We start from the raw sequence: 18,711 nt of genomic DNA on the forward strand, positions 1-18,711 counted from the left end.
GGAATAAGAAACTTAAATTGAGATTGTCAAGACTAAGAAAGCATTTGTGGAGGCATAAATCCATAAAACACTTGTAGAGGCACAAATTTATTTGATGATTTAATATGATCATCAAACACAGCTATTAGAAAATCTGCAAGTAGAAATGGGATTCTGTGGGCTCCTGTCTTGGGGAGTGAAACCGCCTGAGTTATTTTACCCCAGGATCCGTTACCTAAGTTGTGCCTCTCCCCTAGAACAGTTCTAAGAGCTGTGATATTCTTTTTTACCCACTCCACTTCTTTCAATGACCTAGTTCCACTTTCCAAATATATAGCACTGATTCCCCACCATTCAACTATTTTATCCTTTAGTCAGTGCTCTTTGTATGTGCTTAGTGCTTGAGTAGGGATATAATGTCCCTGATTTCAAGGAACTAATAATCCACTGAGGGAGGCAAGACATATACATAGTATAAAGCAAGTCAAAGCAGCGTTTATAAAAACTAACATTTTCAAAGAGATAGTATTTTTTTTTTTCAGTTTACAAGATAAATTTTACTGAAATCATGGCATCGCAGCCTGTCAAAAATTTTGTGAAGGAAGAACTATTACTTCTAGTTTAGAAACCAGGACACTGAATCACAGAGAAGCCAATGCCTGTGTCTAGGGCAACACTGTGAATTAATACAAGAGACAGTCTTTAATTGGGCCTTAGGGATGGTGGAGTGGACATTCTTGGCTTCATACCAATCTTCATTACTTGCTTTCTCACTATTAAGAGAATTCAGACTTGAGCTTGGATAATAGCTTTTACCATAAACTCTAGTATTTGGGGGGAACCTGATCCCATCTCAAGCTTTAGGAAGATCTATGGTGGTTTAAGCTAATGGTTGGCACATTCCATTTTTCCTGGTCATATTATTGTTCTGTTGGGGCTGAGTGTGGTGGGGTAAGAAGAGACTATGAACCAGTCTGGTTGAATTTTAGGACTCTTATTTGTAATGCTGGGAAGAATTTCTCTCTTCCACAAACAACAGGAATAAAATCAGAATATATCCCAATAATCCTTATGCCATCAATTCTTTCTGATTCTATTTCCCCCACTTTTTGTGGCTGCAGTAAAAATTAAATTGACCTTCATGCCATTATTTTCTTCCTTATGCTTTCTCTAATGTGATTTTTTTCCCCCTGTGAATCTGAAACCTCATTTGCCCACTTTCAAAGTTTTTTCTTATCAAGAAAAAAATGACTTGGAATGTAAGGATTTAAAAAATAAGTTGATATAAATGAGAACCAAAAACTAATCTTCTTTTTCTGGTGACATGGTAAACATTGTTTCTTTCCCCAACATTTATTTCTGTCTTCCTCTTTTATATGGCAGCCATGTGGTTTGAGTGGACCAAGCTTCTTGCTACAATGATGAATTCAGATTAGTCAGACTTAAGTCATCAGAGCAGTCATGGACTGCCCTGGCCACAGGGATGAATGAGAATTGCTCTAATCAGTGCACAATTTAGAACTCTATTGAAAGAATATGGGAGCAGACTAGCTTAGATATGAAAGTGAAAAAGTGAGAGTGTTAGTCGCTCAGCCGTGTCCGACTTTTTGCAACCCCATAGACTGTAGCCCTCCAGACTCTTCTGTTCATGGAATTCTTCAGGCAAGAATACTGGAGTGGGTTGCTATTCCCTTCTTCAGGGGATCTTCCCACCAAAGGATCGAACCGGGGCTCCCTCATTACAGGCAGGTTCTTTACTGTCTGAGTCACCAGGGAAGCCCCAGCTTAGATATAAAAAGGCCCTGATTATTTTTGTCAGCTATGTCAGTGAAAGTAATCATTGTTAAAATTAAGTCAACACCACGGATAGATTCAGAATGAAATTGAGTCCTTGATAAAAAAAATAGCTAGACTGTTAGACCCATCAATTCTGAAATCACATACACTTCTGGCTTTTCTGGTTAAATGAGCCAATAAGTTTCTTTATTTATCAGTTTGTGTTGAATTTGTTTGTATACATAACAGAAAGCATCTCTTGAGGTAAAGCATTCTTTCTCCATTGATAAGCTTATAGTTGTTATGGGGAAAAGTCCTGGAACTTTCCCAGTGGCTCATCGGGTAAAAAATCCACCTGCAATGAAAGAGACACAGGAAACTTGGGTTTGATCCCTGGGTTGGACAGATCCTTTGGAAGAGGAAAACGACAACTCACTCCAATGTTTTTGACTGGGAAATCCCATGGACAGAGGAGTCTGGTGGGCTACAGTTCAAAGGGTCACAAAGAGTTGGATATGACTATATGTTAAGCACAGACTCTATCTTTAAACATCAATACTCAGTTTTTTATTCTTGACTAAATTAATCATGGCAATTGTATAAGGTTTTGAAACTTAGTCTTAAACTTATTTACTGTTTACATATGGGGAATAATGTATTTATTATCATTCTCACAGACTTACTTACAAATTAGCTCATTTTCTCAAGGGTGCTATGATCTTGAGACATCTTCTGGGAGTTCCAAATCTTGGTGTTGTTTCTCAAAGGAAAACGATGTTGTTGAGTCTGCCAAGATGTCCTCACCTTCAATATGGTTTTTAAATGTTCCCCTTTCTTAATTCATTGTCACATTTAAAAAGTACTGAATAATCTTTCAAGAAGGAAAGGATACATTCTAAAAGAAATAAACAAAGAATAGAGATAATGAGATGTTTTTCATAATGTTGACTCCTTAGACTACAGATGCCTAGCTGAGCCTCTGTTAGTGCTGTGCAATAGAAATTTCTTCTGAGTTGAAAATGTTCTATATTGATGCTGTGCAAAATGGTAGTCATTAGCTATGTACAGCACTTGAAATGTGTTTAGTGTAATTAAAGAAATGAATTTTTAAAAAAGTTTTATTGAAATTTAGATGATTTACAACATGTTTCTTTCAAGTGTACAGCAAAGTTATTTAGTTATATATATATATATGTGTGTGTGTGTGTATGTATATATATATATATATATCTTTTAAAGATTCTTTTCCATTATAGGTTATTACAAGATAAAGAGTATAGTTCCCTGTGCTATACAGTAGGTCCTTGTTATTTATCTATTTTATATATAGTAGTTATATATTTTAATTCCAAATTTCTAATTTATCCCTTCTTGCCTTTCCCCTTTGGTAACCATAAATTTGTTTTGTCTGTGAATCTGTTTCTGTTTTATAAATCAGTTCATTTGTATCATTTTTTAGGTTCCATCTATAAGCAGATACATTTGCCTTTCTCTGGCTGACTTACTTCACTTAGTATGATAATCTCTAGGTCCATCCATGTTGTTGGAAATGGCTGAGTAACATTCCATTGTGTATATATACCACATCTTCTTTATTCCTTCATCTGTTGATGGACATGTAGGTTGCTTCCATGTCTTAACTATTATAAATAGTGGTGCTGTGAACACTGGGGTGCATGTATCTTTCTGAATTATACTTTTCTCCAGATATGCCTAGGAGTGGGATCACTGGATCATATGAGGAATTTAATTTTTTTTTTTTTGGCTGTGTCATGCTGCATGTGGGATCTTAGTTCGACCAGGGATCCAGCCTTCACCCCCTGCATTGGGAGCTTGGGGTCTTAACCACTGGATTGTCAGGGAAGTCCCCAAGAACTGAATTTTTCATGTTACTTAATTTTAAGTAATATAACAATAAATTAATAAAAATTTAAATAGCCATCTGTGTGTAGTTACGGCTGGTAACTACCACATTGGACAACATAGCTCTAGATCAACCTTAGACTATTAAAGAGTTAAACAGGAAAATGGCAAAAGATTGTTGTAGCCAAACAAGTATACTTTTTTTGGAGGGGGTGATTCCACATGGCTTGCGGGACCTTAGTTCCCTGACCAGGAATCAAACCCATGCCCCCTACAATGGAATCCGAGTCCTAACCACTGGAGCACTAGGGGATTCTCAAATCGAGTGTACTTTTACAGTGTTTTCTTATCTTTGAGATGCAGTTCAACATTGATCTAATGAGATTTTATTCATTTAAATAAATTAATTGAGGAGAGTTAATAGCTTCCCAATTTTTCTGTTGACTACCATACTTGTTTTTCTTCATTTCCTACATTTTTACAGGGTGCGTCCTGCTCAGTTCCCCCTGGGGATCTTCCCGACCCAGGGATAGATCCCGCATCTCCTGCATTGTAGGCAGATTTTTTATTGCTGAGCCACCAGGGAAGACCTTTATAGAGTAACAGTTTTTAAAAACAACCTCACCACATCACATCTCTGCTTTAGAATACCCTTCATGCTCAAAATAGATCAGCAGTATAGGAGGCATTGCTCGGAGCTCATTGGAAATGCAGAATCTATCTCCACCCAAACTAACTGAATTAGAATCTGCATTTTAATGAAATATATAGAGATGATTTATATGCACATTCAAGTTTGAGAAGCACTGTTGCAGGATGAAGCCCAAACTCTTTAACATATCTTAGAGGTTCTGGTCTAGCTCAGTTTCCAGTATCATCTCCAGCAACTGCCCCTTCCCAATCTCTTAAAACCCATATTCAATCTTGTACAAAATGATTTGCAATTCTGGGTATTCATCTTTTCTCTGCTGCATAACAAACTTTCTTTCTGGTCTTCAATACCCATTAAAAGTTTTCTTTCCATGGTTTCTCATAAGAGTTAGGTATATCTGTACTTTGCATAATTTTATAGATACCTTTCTTATAGCATGTATCAAATGGATTATAAATATTTGCATGTCTCTCATACTACACTGTGAACTTCTTGAGGTAGACATTTTATTTTTCATATAGTTATGCTATTCTCAATAGTTCCTGGTCCATGCTTGCTGTTTGAATGATGTTCCAGAAGTGAGCATTAGATAATTGCAATATTTCATAGAATGACTACATTTAAAAGGTAGAAAAGATTCCTTGTAGAGAAATTTTATTTTACAAGAGAGAAACTGAGGCCCCAAAGTTGAATGACTTTCTCCAAGCTATTAGCACGGTGACATTTTTCTCTGTAAATATTAATAGCACGTGTGTGTACATGCTAAGTCACTTCAGTCCTGTCTGACTCTTTGTGACCCTATGGACTATAGCCTGCTAGGCTCCTCTGTCCATGGGATTCTCCAGGCAAGAATACTGGAGTGGGTTGCCATGCCCTCCGCTAGGGAATCTTCCTGACCCAGGGATAGAACCCGTGTCTCTTATGTCTCTTGCATCGGCAGGCAGGTTCTTTACCACTGGTGCCACTTGGGAAACCCATATATTAATAGTAGGCACCTCATAAAATATCCAGCCAATAAACATGATAAACTGATTTTTCTCTCTCTGGGTTTTGGATGAACTAAATTTCCCTTGACTAAAGGTAAAGACTTTAACAAACTTGGATTATTCTGTATCTCTTCTGCTAATCTTTTCCTCACCTTTCCCTTGTGGGAAATGACAGGACTCTTTTCTATCTCTCTTTCAGTTTAGTGTTATATGACGCTAATCAGGAAGATAGTGAAGTAATTAGGGATGCAGTATCATTAGTACACAGCTGATAGTAAGCTTTGCATCTCCTTTCATCAGATCTAAGGTGAGGTTTCTTGAATTTCAGTGTCTGGTGGAGTAAAGGACTTGGACGAAAGCAGTTGGACCAGGTACCATCTAGATAAGACCAAAGCAATTCTCATAGGCAGAGGGAGACATTTGAAGTATACAGTAGTCAGTTCATGTTGCAAAAGATAAACCCACCCTTTGTCTTTGAGAGCCACAATATTGTAGGAAATCTTGGATTACAGGCTATTTCTACCTCATTAGATTTTGGCCAGACTTCTAGAGTCCCTTCTTAACCTGCTCTCAAATAAAAACGGTTATCTTTTTTTCTAGTTGGGAAGATTCTTAAAACTTATCTTCTTGTACAGTATTTCAGCCTATATTGATGAGTTCTGTATCAATTTATTATGCTTGTCTTACAAATCCTAGGCAGCTTCATTCGTTTAGTCATGATTCTTTGTTAAAAGAAGGGCTCCATTTTCTTGGTATTCTTTTTAGCTATTTCTGGATTCCAGCTAGGGTTAAAAACAAAAAACAACTTGTCAGAGGGGAGAACATTAATATTAGTATTAACCAAAGTGATTTACTTTAAAAAAAAATTTACTCCTTTGTAATGGAGAACACAGGAACTCCAACCAAATTTATTAAATGTCTAGCATATACTATGGTATCACAGGATGGTTATGACATAGACCTGGGGAATACTGTTTGAATTTTATTTATATATTGTCCAACTGAGATATTACACTAATATAGCCTGATCATAAAATTTGGGGTGAAAACTGGGATACTTTGAAATGAGTAGCAACAACTAAACAACATGGAAAAGAAATGCAAAAAAGCAAAATGGCTGTCTGTGGAGGCCTTACAAATAGCTGTGAAAAGAAGAGAAGCAAAAAGCAAAGGAGAAAAGGAAAGATATAAGCATCTGAATGCAGAGTTCCAAAGAATAGCAGGGAGACATAAGAAAGCCTTCCTCAGCGATCAATGCAAAGAAATAGAGGAAAACAACAGAATGAGAAAGACTAGAGATCTCTTCAAGAAAATTAGAGATACCAAGGGAACATCTCATGCAAAGATGGGCTCAATAAAGGACAGAAATGGTATGGACCTAACAGAAGCAGAAGGTATTAAGAAGAGGTGGCAAGAATACACAGAACTGTACAAAAACGATCTTCAGGATCAAGATAATCATGATGGTGTGATCACTCACCTAGAGCCAGACATCCTGGAATGTGAAGTCAAGTGGGCCCTAGAAAGCATCACTACAAACAAAGCTAGTGGAGGTGATGGAATTCCAGTGGAGCTATTTCAAATCCTGAAAGATGATGCTGTGAAAGTGCTGCACTCAATATGCCAGCAAATTTGGACAGCTCAGCAGTGGCCACAGGACTGGAAAAGGTCAGTTTTCATTCCAATCCCAAAGAAAGGCAATGCCAAAGAATGCTCAAACTACTGCACAATTGCACTCATCTCACATGCTAGTAAAGTAATGCTCAAAATTCTCCAAGCCAGGCTTCAGCAATACATGAACGGTGAACTTCCAGATGTTCAAGCTGGATTTAGAAAAGGCAGAGGAACCCAAGATCAAATTGCCAACATCTGCTGGATCATCGAAAAAGCAAGGGCGTTCCAGAAAAACATCTATTTCTGCTTTATTGACTATGCCAAAGCCTTTGACTGTGTGGATCACAATAAACTGTGGAAAATTCTGAAAGAGATGGTAATACCAGACTATCTGACCTGCCTCTTGAGAAATCTATATGCAGGTCAGGAAGCAACAGCTAGAACTGGACATGGAACAAGACTGGTTCCAAATAGGAAAAGTACTACGTCAAGGCTGTATATTGTCACCCTGCTTATTTAACTTATATGCAGAATACATAATGAGAAATGCTGGGCTGGAAGAAGCACAAGCTGGAATCAAGATTGCTGGGAGAAATATCAATAACCTCAGATATTTAGATGACACCACCCTTATGGCAGAAAGTGAAGAGGAACTAAAGAGCCTCTTGATGAAAGTGAAAGAGGAGAGTGAAAAAGTTGGCTTAAAGCTCAACATTCAGAAAACGAAGATCATGGCATCTGGTCCCATCACTTCATGGCAAATAGATGAGGAAACAGTGTCAGACTTTATTTTTTTGGGCTCCAAAATCACTGCAGATGGTGATTGCAGCCATGAAATTAAAAGAAGCTTACTCCTTGGAAGGTAAGTTATGACCAACCTAGATAACATATTCAAAAGCAGAGACATTACTTTGCCAACAAAGGTCCATCTAGTCAAGGCTATGTTTTTCCAGTGGTCATGTATGGATGTGAGAGTTGTGCTGTGAAGAAAGCTGAGCGCCAAAGAACTGATGCTTTTGAAGTGTGGTGTTGGAGAAGACTCTTGAGAGTCCATTGGACTGCAAGGAGATCCAACCAGTCCATCCTAAAGGAGATCAGTCCTGGGTGTTCATTGGAAGGACTGATGCTGAAGCTGAAACTCCAATACTTTGGCCACCTCATGCGAAGAGCTGACTTATTGGAAAAGACCCTGATGCTGCCAGGGATTGTGGGCAGGAGGAAAAGGGGATGACAGAGGATGAGATGGCTGGATGGCATCACCGACTTGACGGACATGAGTTGGGTAAACTCCGGGAGTTGGTGATAGACAGGGAGGCCTGGCGTGCTGCGATTCATGGGGTCGCAAAGAGTCAAACATGACTGCGAGACTGAACTGAACTGAACTGAGCAACAACTAATACCTACATCTGATCAACAGATTAAACAAGGACCACAATGGCACCCCACTACAGTACTCTTGCCTGGAGAATCTCATGGATGGAGGAGCCTGGAGGGCTGCAGTCCATGGGGTCGCTTAGGGTCGGACACGACTGAGCGACTTCACTTTCACTTTTCACTTTCATGCTTTGGAGAAGGAAATGGCAACCCACTCCAGTGTTCTTGCCTGGAGAGTCCCAGGGATGGGGGAGCCTGGTGGGCTGCCATCTATGGGGTCGCACAGAGTCGGACAGGACTGAAGCGACTTAGCAGCAACAGCAGCATTCTGGGCAAACTGGAACATTAAGAAAACAGTTTCTCTTGTAAATTTTTTTGGCATTTTAAATATTACAGTTACTAGGGACTGCTGCTGCTGCTAAGTTACTTCAGTCGTGTCTGATTCTGTGCGACCCCATAGACGGCAGCCCACCAGGCTCCCCCGTCCCTGGGATTCTCCAGGCAAGAACACTGGAGTGGGTTGCCATTTCCTTCTCCCATGCATGAAAGTGAAAAGTGAAAGTGAAGTTGCTCTGTCATATCTGACTCTTAGCGACCCCATGGACTGCAGCCTACCAGGCTCCTCCATCCATGGGATTTTCCAGGCAAGAGTACTAGAGTGGGGTGCCATTGCTTTCTCCTACTGGGGACTAGCTTGGGTTAAATATAACTATGCCTATTGTATGTTAGACACTATAGTAAAGTGTATTGAGATTTTGGGCTTTCCCTGGTGGTACAGCAGTAAAAAAAAAACCCATCTGTCAATGCAGGAGACATAAGACGCTCGTTCGATCCTTGGGCCAGGAAGATCCCCTGGAAATCTTCCTGGAAATGGCAACTCACTCCAGTATTCATGCTTGGAGAATTCCATGGACAGAGGAGCCTGGCGGGCTACAGTCCATTGAGTCACAGAGTCAGACACAACTTAGCGTTCACTTGCACATGCACGTATGCACGCGCACACATATACACACACAAATTTTAGTCAGGGAAACGGAATATATACATACCACTATAATAAACAATTGTGTATAGAGGCATAAATACCGGATTGAAAGTCAGACTGAAAATTTGCCTTAAAATTCAATCTCTTCCTTTGATTGAATCCCTAAACCTCTCAGGCTGTTTCCTTACCTATAAAATGTAATGATACTTATTCTTCGTATGTTGGTAGAAGAAGGTGGTAAAAAAATGTGAAAGCACTAACATAGTATCTATTCATCAAATAACAAATGCTTGATAAAGGATTATCTGATTCTGTTGATTTTCTAGTTTAATGAAGGCAGCTAGAGTGGAAGATAGAGACTTCTTTGGAAAGAAAATATTTCTAAAAACATTTATTTTAAAGATTTTATTTTTTACTATATTTTATGGCCAGTTTTGCCCCATTCGCACCTCCATCCATATTATTTTGAAGCAAATCTCAGATATCAAATAGTTTCATCTATAGGTATTTTAGTATGTGTCACTAAGGATTCTTTACTTTTCTAACATCATCACATTATCATTATTAACCAAATAAAGCAACCATGATTCTCTATTATTATCAGGTGCCTCGTTACTGTCCAAATTGCCTGGTCTCTTATAAAAGTTTTCCACTCATTTTTTAAAAGATGAGGTCCATGAATCCTTGCACTTGGTTGATGTTTTTTAAGTTTCATTTAAAGTATAGATCCCCTCTTCACCTCTTTTTAATTTTTTTCCTTGAAATTTATTTGCTGTAAAAAAAACTTGGTTTTGGGGAATTCCTTGGTGGTCCAATGGTTTGGACTCCACGTTTCCACCACTGGGGACTGGGTTTGATTCCTGGTCTAGGAACTAGGATTCTGCAAGTCTCTCAGTTCAGTTCAGTCGCTCAGTCGTGTCCGACTCTGTGCGACCCCATGAATCACAGCACGCCAGGCCTGCCTGTCCATCACCAACTCCCGGAGTTCACTCAGACTCACGTCCATCGAGTCAGTGATGCCATCCAGCCATCTCATCCTCTGTTGTCCCCTTCTCCTCCTGCCCCCAATCCCTCCCAGCATCAGAGTCTTTTCCAATGAGTCAACTCTTCGAATGAGGTGGCCAAAGTACTGGAGTTTCAGCTTCAGCATCATTCCCTCCAAAGAAATCCCAGGGCTGATCTCCTTCAGAATGGACTGGTTGGATCTCCTTGCAGTCCAAGGGACTCTCAAGAGTCTTCTCCAACACCACACTTCAAAAGCATCAATTCTTCGGCACTCAGCCTTCTTCACAGTCCAACTCTCACATCCATACATGACCACTGGAAAAACCATAGACTTGACTAGATGTGGCCAAAAAAACCAAACCAAAACAAAACAAAACCCAAATCTGGGTTTTGCCCTGTAAAATATTCTGTAGAGTATTCTACAGAGTGAAATCCCATGGTGCAGTTTACTCGCAGAATAAATTTTATTTGACTCTAATACAAGTCTTATTTAAGTAAGTTTTGTTATTAACATGCACATTTGTATGTCTTATATGGTAACTCGTACATTGGGTCTACTTGCAATTTTCAAAGACTCCCATGGCATTCCTACAATGTGCCTGAGTGGGATAGAAGTACCATGCTTACGAGAGCAGAGATTAGAATTGAGATACTTCATTGTCAATTCTGGTTCCATCACTCAGTAGTTATCTGAAATACACCTCCCTTTGTAGGTTTCTAAAATGGGGTTAATATCTGAATCACTGTTAGGATTAGGTAAGTGAGGAGCTTAGCATGCTATCTGACACACAGGATGGCTCTTAAGTACTATTAATATTGTTTACAATGAGGAAAGTAAAATTTGGCCTTGAATTTAAAATGAAGTTGGGGAGATGAGACAGATACAAAGACCTAAATAGGTATAAATAAATATAGTCAAGGGATACAAAAACCTAAACAGGTATAAATAAATATAGTCAAAGGGATCATGGAAACTGAGATATGGAACTTGATGGAGAAATAGCTTTGAGAAGGGATTCATTCACTTTTATTCTATGTCTGCTATTCTGCATAATGCTCTCAGCACACTTGTTCAGTCCTCATAACTACACTGTGGGGAGGCACTTCTTACAAGGTCATGTGTGAGAAGACCGAGGCTCCAGGAGATCAGTCTTGCTCCAGGTCACCAGTTAGTAGGGGACCTTGGTATAGTTTAATATGTTCCTCTGTTCTATTTCCTATAAATTGGTTGATGTATTAAGAAGGTGTTGTAAATTTAGGTTTGATTTTTTTTTTTGGTGGGGGGGGAAAACAACTTCTACATATAGTTGTATAATTTTTCTATCAGGAAGCACATAATGCCTAGTTGATTATCTTTTATGACGTTAGCAGCTGTTGCTATTTAATTGATATTTAATGCTTAGCTATATTTGTTCATTAAGGGTTTTGTGTTTATTTCTGATCTCATAAAATTCACTTGTTTTTTCACTTCTGAAAGTGGTCAGAGTTGTAATTAAGATGAAGATGTAATTAAGAAAATATTTACATTAATTATGTCTATATGGCCCAACCTTGAATACTGTCCTATATCACTTTAAAGATGTGCTTATTGATTGCTAGGAGGGAATAAAAATAGAAATAACTTTATAATGCTATAAATGAAAGATGATTAGAATATGATTTCCCCTTTTTAATATAAATGGCTCTATGGGTTTTATGACATAATAATTAAGAAATAACTTCCTATATTGCTAGATGCACAAAAAAGTAATTAATAAGCTTATCTACACCAACATCCTCTAAGTTTTTCATTACTTCTTGGCTTCAAATCCTAATAATTAAACTGTTCTAATCTCTAGCTTATTTTCTAGCAACAAACAATATATTCTTTCCCTGATGCCATGCTCTTTTGTTATCACTAATATAATACTGTTATTTTGATTTAAAATGACAGTATGGTCCTACAGTCATAGCTAAGCACTTTGAGTTATTTTTCCAATAATGCTGATTAACTTTTGATGAACCAGTCATATCCTTCCACCCAGTTCCTGGTCAAGAAATAACATGTTGTCATCTGACAACTGGCAAAGATTAACAGTCAGCTGTGGCCACTGCACTGACTGACTCACCCAGGGATTTAAACCACGACCTTGGCCTCATTATCATGCTGTTATAATCTACTGAGTAACATAGCCAGAAAAATAAATTCTGAAGACAGGAAGTAAAAAATTCTGCTATTTGTGTCTCCATGCCTAAATCACCGCACATCTGTGTCCTTTCAGTAATTCTATTAGCAGGTGTTTTGGATATGCATGAAGAAGTGAAGGCAGGATATTCTGAAAATCAAAGCTGATCATGTCAGTTCTCTGAATAAAGAAACCTCCACTGCCTATCTGATGACTATAGGATAAGTTCAAATTCTTCAGCAGAGCACATAAGGTTATAGCATAATGTTGCCACTGCCTATTTTCCCAGCTTTATCTCTTGCTACAACTCCCTGCCTCATTCTCCAGCAACAGTGATTTTTCTCATTATTTTGTGACCGCTCATGTAATTGTGCATATATCTATCAAGAGTTTGTAATACATGAGACAGTCTGATAGGCCCTGGGGAAACTGGAGTGAAAGGCATATTCCTTGCCCTTAAGCATTCATGGCCTGGTTGAGGAGCCAGACGGAGATAAATGGGTCCAGCCCTGTGTGACATGTGCTATCTGTGAGTAAGGCAGTACAGTGCTAAGAGAGCCTGGGGCAAACAGGAGGAAGCACAAAAAAGGAAGGGATGAGCACACGGTAGAGAAGACAAGTTACTGACAGAGAGGAAGGTTATGGCAGATGGAGCAGAAAGGGTGGTTCAAGTTGGGGGAATATAAAAGAAAGTCCTAAAGATGAGAAACTTTATATGTTCAATAAAGTACAAGTCATTTGTCATGGCTGAAGAGGGGTGTGTGTTGGTAGGCTGAGTTGCAGATAAGGCTACGGAGATAGGCAGTAGTGGAATCCTAAAGGAACCTCAGACAAAGACTTTAGATCTTATTTCTTTCCACCTATGTTTCTTCCTTTCGAAGCTGCTTTTTCCTTTTCTTGGACTTCCCAGGTGACCCAGGGGTGAAGAGTCCACCAGCCAATGCAGGAGACACAGGAGACATGGGTTCAATTCCTGGGTCGGGAAGATTCCCTTGAGTAGGAAATGGATAACCCAAAATCAGTATGCTTGCCTGGAGAATTCCGTGGGCAGAGAAGGCTGGTGTGCTACAGTTCATGTAATCACAGAAAAGTCAGACATGGCTGAGCATGCACTCATTTCCTTTTCTCCCACCCAACTTAAACCAATCATGACAAGATTCTCTTCCCAGAAATTAACTCAACGAGTATTTATTTGTTGGAATACCTACTACATGTGATGTACTGTTCTAGGTCCATATGCTACATTAGTAAAAATCTTACTTTGTTCATGTGCTTAAATATTCTTGTGTGGGAAGTTAAAGGTTAATGATAAACATAAAAAGCGGGGGTATTATTCAACTTGGAGTAAAAGTTGGAGAGTGGCAAGTGTCATGGAAAAATCAGGGTAAGGTAAAGGAGACTAGAGTGACCAGGGAGCAGGTGAAGCAGGCTGGAATATTAAACAGGATGGAAAACTAAGCAGAAATGTGCAGAAGGGGAGTAGGCCATGTGAATATCGGGGTGAACAGTATTTTGGGCAGAAGGAACAGCTAGAGGAAAGCCTAACAAGAGACTAGTAGATGAGGTCAGAGAGGTTATATGGGACTTGCAGGACATTTAAGGGGTTAAATTCTGACTGAGTCAACTAGGGTGCCACCACAGGATTTTGACCAGTAGAGTGACATGATCTGACTAATATTTTAGGAGGATTTGTCTTTATGCTGTGTTGAGAAAAGACTGAAAGCCGCAAGGACAGAAGCAGGGAGATCTGTTAGGAGAAACTGAGGGCTGCAATGATTCTAAGCATTGTGAGGCATCCAGATCTGTTAGGAGAGTACTGCTGCAGCTGCTAAGTCGCTTCAGTCATGTCCGACTCTGTGGGACCCCATAGACGGCAGCCCACCAGGCTCCCCTATCCCTGGGATTCTCCAGGCAAGAATACTGGAGTGGGTTGCCATTTCCTTTTCCAATGCATGAAAGTGAAAAGTGAAAGTGAAGTCGCTCAGTCATGTCTGACTCTTAGCAACCCCTGGACTGCAGCCTACCAGGCTCCTCTGTCCATGGGATTTTTCAGGCAAGAGTACTGGAGTTGGGTGCCATTGCCTTCTCCAGCAGAGTACTGAGTCCTCAGTAAATTTTACTGATTATTACAGTTTTGATTTTAGTTTAGATATGCCTCCTATAACTTATTTAGTAGATTACAAGTAATTAGCCCTCGTTGTTGTTGTTTAGTCACTAAGTTGTGTCTGCCTTAGTGAACCATAGTTCGCCAGGCTCCTCCGTCCATGGGATTTTTCAGGCAAGAATAGTGGACTGGGTTGCTATTTCCTTCTCCAGGGAATCTTTCTTACCCAGCGATCAAACTCATGTCTCCTGCATTGGCAGGCAGATTCTTAACCACTGAGCCACCATGGAAGCCCTAATTAGCCCTTCAGTTCAGTTCAGTCTCTCAGTCGTGTCCGACTCTTTGCGACCCCATGAACCACAGCACGCCAGGCCTCCCTGTCCATCACCAACTCCCGGAGTTCACTCAGACTCACGTCCATCGAGTCAGAGATGCCATCCAGTCATCTCATCCTCTGTTGTCCCCTTCTCCTCCTGCCCACAATCCCTCCCAGCATCAGAGTCTTTTCCAATGAGTCAACTCTTTGCATGAGGTGGCCAAAGTACTGCAGTTTCAGCTTCAGCATCATTCCTTCCAAAGAAATCCCAGGGCTGATCTCCTTCAGAATGGACTGGTTGGAGCTCCTTGCAGTCCAAGGGACTCTCAAGAGTCTTCTCCAACACCACACTTCAAAAGCATCAATTCTTCGGCACTCAGCCTTCTTCACAGTCCAACTCTCACATCCATACATGACCACAGGAAAAACCATAGCCTTGACTAGACAGACCTTTGTTGGCAAAGTAATGTCTCTGCTTTTGAATGTTATCTAGGTTGGACATAACTTTCCTTCCAAGGAGTAAGCGTCTTTTAATTTCATGGCTGCAGTCACCATCTGCAGTGATTTTGGAGTCCAGAAAAATAAAGTCTGACATTGTTTCCACCGTTTCCCCATCTATTTCCCATGAAGTGATGGGATTGGATGCCATGATCTTCATTTTCTGAATCCGTACCCTTATGCAAAACTCAAAGTCCACAGGCTTACAGGCTTCACAAACTTATGCTCCTATAGGAACTAAAGAAAGGATTTGCATTTCTGAGTTAGTTTGTGGCCTGTCAAGAAGACCTTGAGAACTCAATGAAGAACGAAGATGAACATGGATAGTTACTCCTAAAGGTAAGTAAGAACAATTCACTTTCAACTCAACTTCAAATGTGTTCATATATTTGAGGGACATGCTTAAGTAAAACATAATGCCTTACAAGACATAATGAGATGAGATAAACATTTTAGGTTAAATACTAAACCAGAACAAACAAAACAAAACAGAGATCAAAAGACAAGAGATCTTTGGAAGGCGTTTTAGTTCTCAGCATACCAATCTTACTTTAACTTGGGTCTACTGCTTTGAAAAGTAGCCCATTTCAAATTCTATGGGATTCTGTATGTTATATAAATACTGTGACAAATTTTTATTTTCAAAAGGTGTATGAATCAGAGTGGAAGATGATTTTAAGATACCTCCACTGCTAAGCATTCCCTTTAATAGGAAAAACACATGTAGTTGTTTGTAGTAAAGAAATGTAAAAAGGAAATACACTTCTGCTTTATCCAATCCTATAAGAAATCAGGTGTCCCTGTGATACCAGCTTATGCACATTGAGTTTTATATGCTGGCATTATCTCTAGGCAGGTGAGAGGTAGGAGGGGTTCTGGGAGACACAACTGCAGGCACTCAGCATACTTTGTGACTGGTAGAAAACAGTGCGTGGCCCAGGGTGTGACTCTGCTATAAAATAAGCCAAAATTGTTCAGTTTGGACAACCTCTTCTAAGTTCACATTTTATGTACTCCGGGTAGTCTGTTTCTTGGAGAAGGCAATGGCACCCCACCCCAGTACTCTTGCCTGGAAAACCCCATGGATGGAGGAGCCTGGTAGGCTGCAGTCCATGGGGTCGCTAAGAGTCGGACACGACTGAGCGACTTCACTTTCACTTTTCACTTTTCACTTTCATGCAGTGGAGAAGGAGGTGGCAACCCACTCCCAGTGTTCTTGTCTGGAGAATCCCAGGGACGGGGGAGCCTGGTGGGCTGCCGTCTATGGGGTCGCACAGAGTCGGACACGACTGAAGCAACTTAGGAACTTAGCCGTCTGTTTCTACTTGGGTTGATAGCTGGCTGGGGAATGGAGGTGGTGGTGCTTAAAATCTGGCTCAGAAATAGGTGAATAAGGTAGAGTGTTCCACCCATCCTTTTTGTTTTTAGCTCTATTCTCCTTTCTTTTAAAGGAGCTTTTAGTGTATTTTAGTGGCAGTGAGGTAAAGGTCATAGATATGTGTATTTACTGTTACCTGTCATTGCATATTAGTGAAAAGGAAAGTGTGGATGTTATTTAAAAACTCAATATTCCAATTTTAGGTAAAAAAATCAGTCTCACTAGAAGTGTTCTTTTTGTTTTCCACTTCCCAGTTTCTCCTCCTTACCTTTTATTGTAATGCACTTAGTATAGTTTCCAACCTTTGCTATGTACTTAGGAATTTTCAAAATATACTCTTGACCAGAGTCCTTACGCCAGAGACTGATTCATTTGATCTAGGGTTAGACTCAGGTGATATTTTAAAAAGGTGCAGCTAGGGTTTAAAATTGCAATGGTTTCAAGCAGGAGTAAAAGTATCTAGGTTCTAGTTGCAATGCTGCCATTTACTAGCTGGCTGACCTTAGTCCTCTAGTTCCCATAAAATGATGAGGCTGGATTAGAGATATATAATAATCCCCTAATTCTACAACAAAATCACATAAATTTGGATTCATATGATCTCATCAAACTAACTCCAAAGAGATGAAAACTGAATTACTTGGGGCTGTGAGAGCTTGATTTGAAGTAGGTGAGTAATGTAAATAAATGAGTAAATAAATAAAAGCACTTAAGTAAACTTTTCCCTTACAAGGGGTGGGAGAAAAGAAACAGAAGACATTGATGCTTAGAAACCACAAGAGACTTCCAAGGCAGCTTTGTGTATTCCCAGGTCTCTTAAATTGGGAGCTAGTCAGATGCTACCCGGGGAACGGGGAGCGGGAGGAGGAGAGAGTTTGCTACACACCAAGAAGATAAATACAATACAAGTCCCCAAGGCCTTACACTACTCATCAGACGGTAATCTGGCCTGGTACTAAACAAAGCTAGCGTGGAAGGCGGGGGAGGGGTGTGAACGTATACGTAGATACACACACACGTACACGTACCCCACCTCAGTCATCCACTGCGCTTACCAAGAGCAGGCAGAAGGGGTGATCCCTGGCAACCAGTCCCGCTGGCCTCAACTCTACCCCTCTCCACTAGCTCCCAGTCCCGCCCCACTCCACCATACCCAGAGGGTTGTCAGGGCGGGGCTCAGCCCTACCCAAAACACAGGGCAGCGGCGGCCACTGCCATTCTCCAGGAGCTGGTTTTCTGTTCACTCTCAACCTCTTTCATCTTACCCGTCCCTGTGCTTGGAAAACCAGACTCTCCCACTAACCCTATCCCCTGGCTTCCCTGCCACTACTCTCTAGATAAGGCCCGCCAAAGAGGGCCGAATAGAACGAAGCCCTTGGCCCAAGCACCGGCTGATCCCCATTCTCCGACCGATCCTTAGTCCTTCGCCTTCACATTTACAGCCTCCGGTCTCCTCCTCATCCGCACACCTTTCCCAGACAAACCCTAACTCTCCCAGTGTCACCTCCCACTTCTCCAGCCTCTCCTGCGGTTTCTTCGCCATGAGGATCCCCCGAGGAACCAATCCGTCCCAACACTTACAGTCTCCTTCCTTCCAGGACTCCGCCCTTGGCAGCTCAAGAGCCCCTCCAAGCGCTCATACTTTTTCCCCCTCCAGCCTGACACCTTGCGCGCCGCCCGCCTCCCGCCCCCTCCCCCCGCCCCCCGCTCCCGCCCCATTCCGGGTTCAAAACCCCTGCGAGCCCTCACTCCCGGATCTCACTCAGTCTCCGGACCCGACACGCCCGTCGCCGGTCCCTGCGCTCCTGGTTCTCTACCTCTCCAGCTGACCCACAGCGCTCTCCATCCACCTCGATTCTTAACTCTTCCCTCTCTCCCGACGCCGGCTCTCAAGCTCCCCTCTCCACACCCCCGCCCTTGAAACTCCCGCTCTCCTCCTCCGCCCAGCTCACTCTCTTCCCTTACTTCCCTCCCTCCCACCCTCCCCAACCTCTCCCCGCCCGGCCCCAGTCCACT

The 18,711-nt window shown here is 41.0% G+C and overlaps 1 long non-coding RNA gene across 2 annotated transcripts; it reads right to left on the reverse strand.

The window, feature by feature from the left end:
- Positions 1–1,938: 1,938 nt before the first annotated feature.
- LOC147359179 (uncharacterized) lies at positions 1,939–18,623 on the reverse strand. 2 transcript variants are annotated; one of them, XR_015140577.1, is made up of 3 exons: positions 18,458–18,623; positions 2,443–2,650; positions 1,939–2,110 (listed from the first exon to the last, which is right to left on the reverse strand). It is a non-coding gene; the product is annotated as an uncharacterized LOC147359179 (long non-coding RNA). The 2 variants fall into 2 exon arrangements; XR_015140576.1 differs by lacking the exon at positions 18,458–18,623 and adding an exon at positions 18,277–18,370.
- Between the last annotated feature and the right edge of the window lie 88 nt (positions 18,624–18,711).

This window comes from Bos grunniens, chromosome 14 (genome assembly GCF_055505025.1).
Source record: "Bos grunniens cultivar Pamir isolate PY7600 chromosome 14, Bosgru_T2T1.0, whole genome shotgun sequence".
In the NCBI taxonomy this organism is placed as follows: Eukaryota; Metazoa; Chordata; class Mammalia; order Artiodactyla; family Bovidae; genus Bos; species Bos grunniens.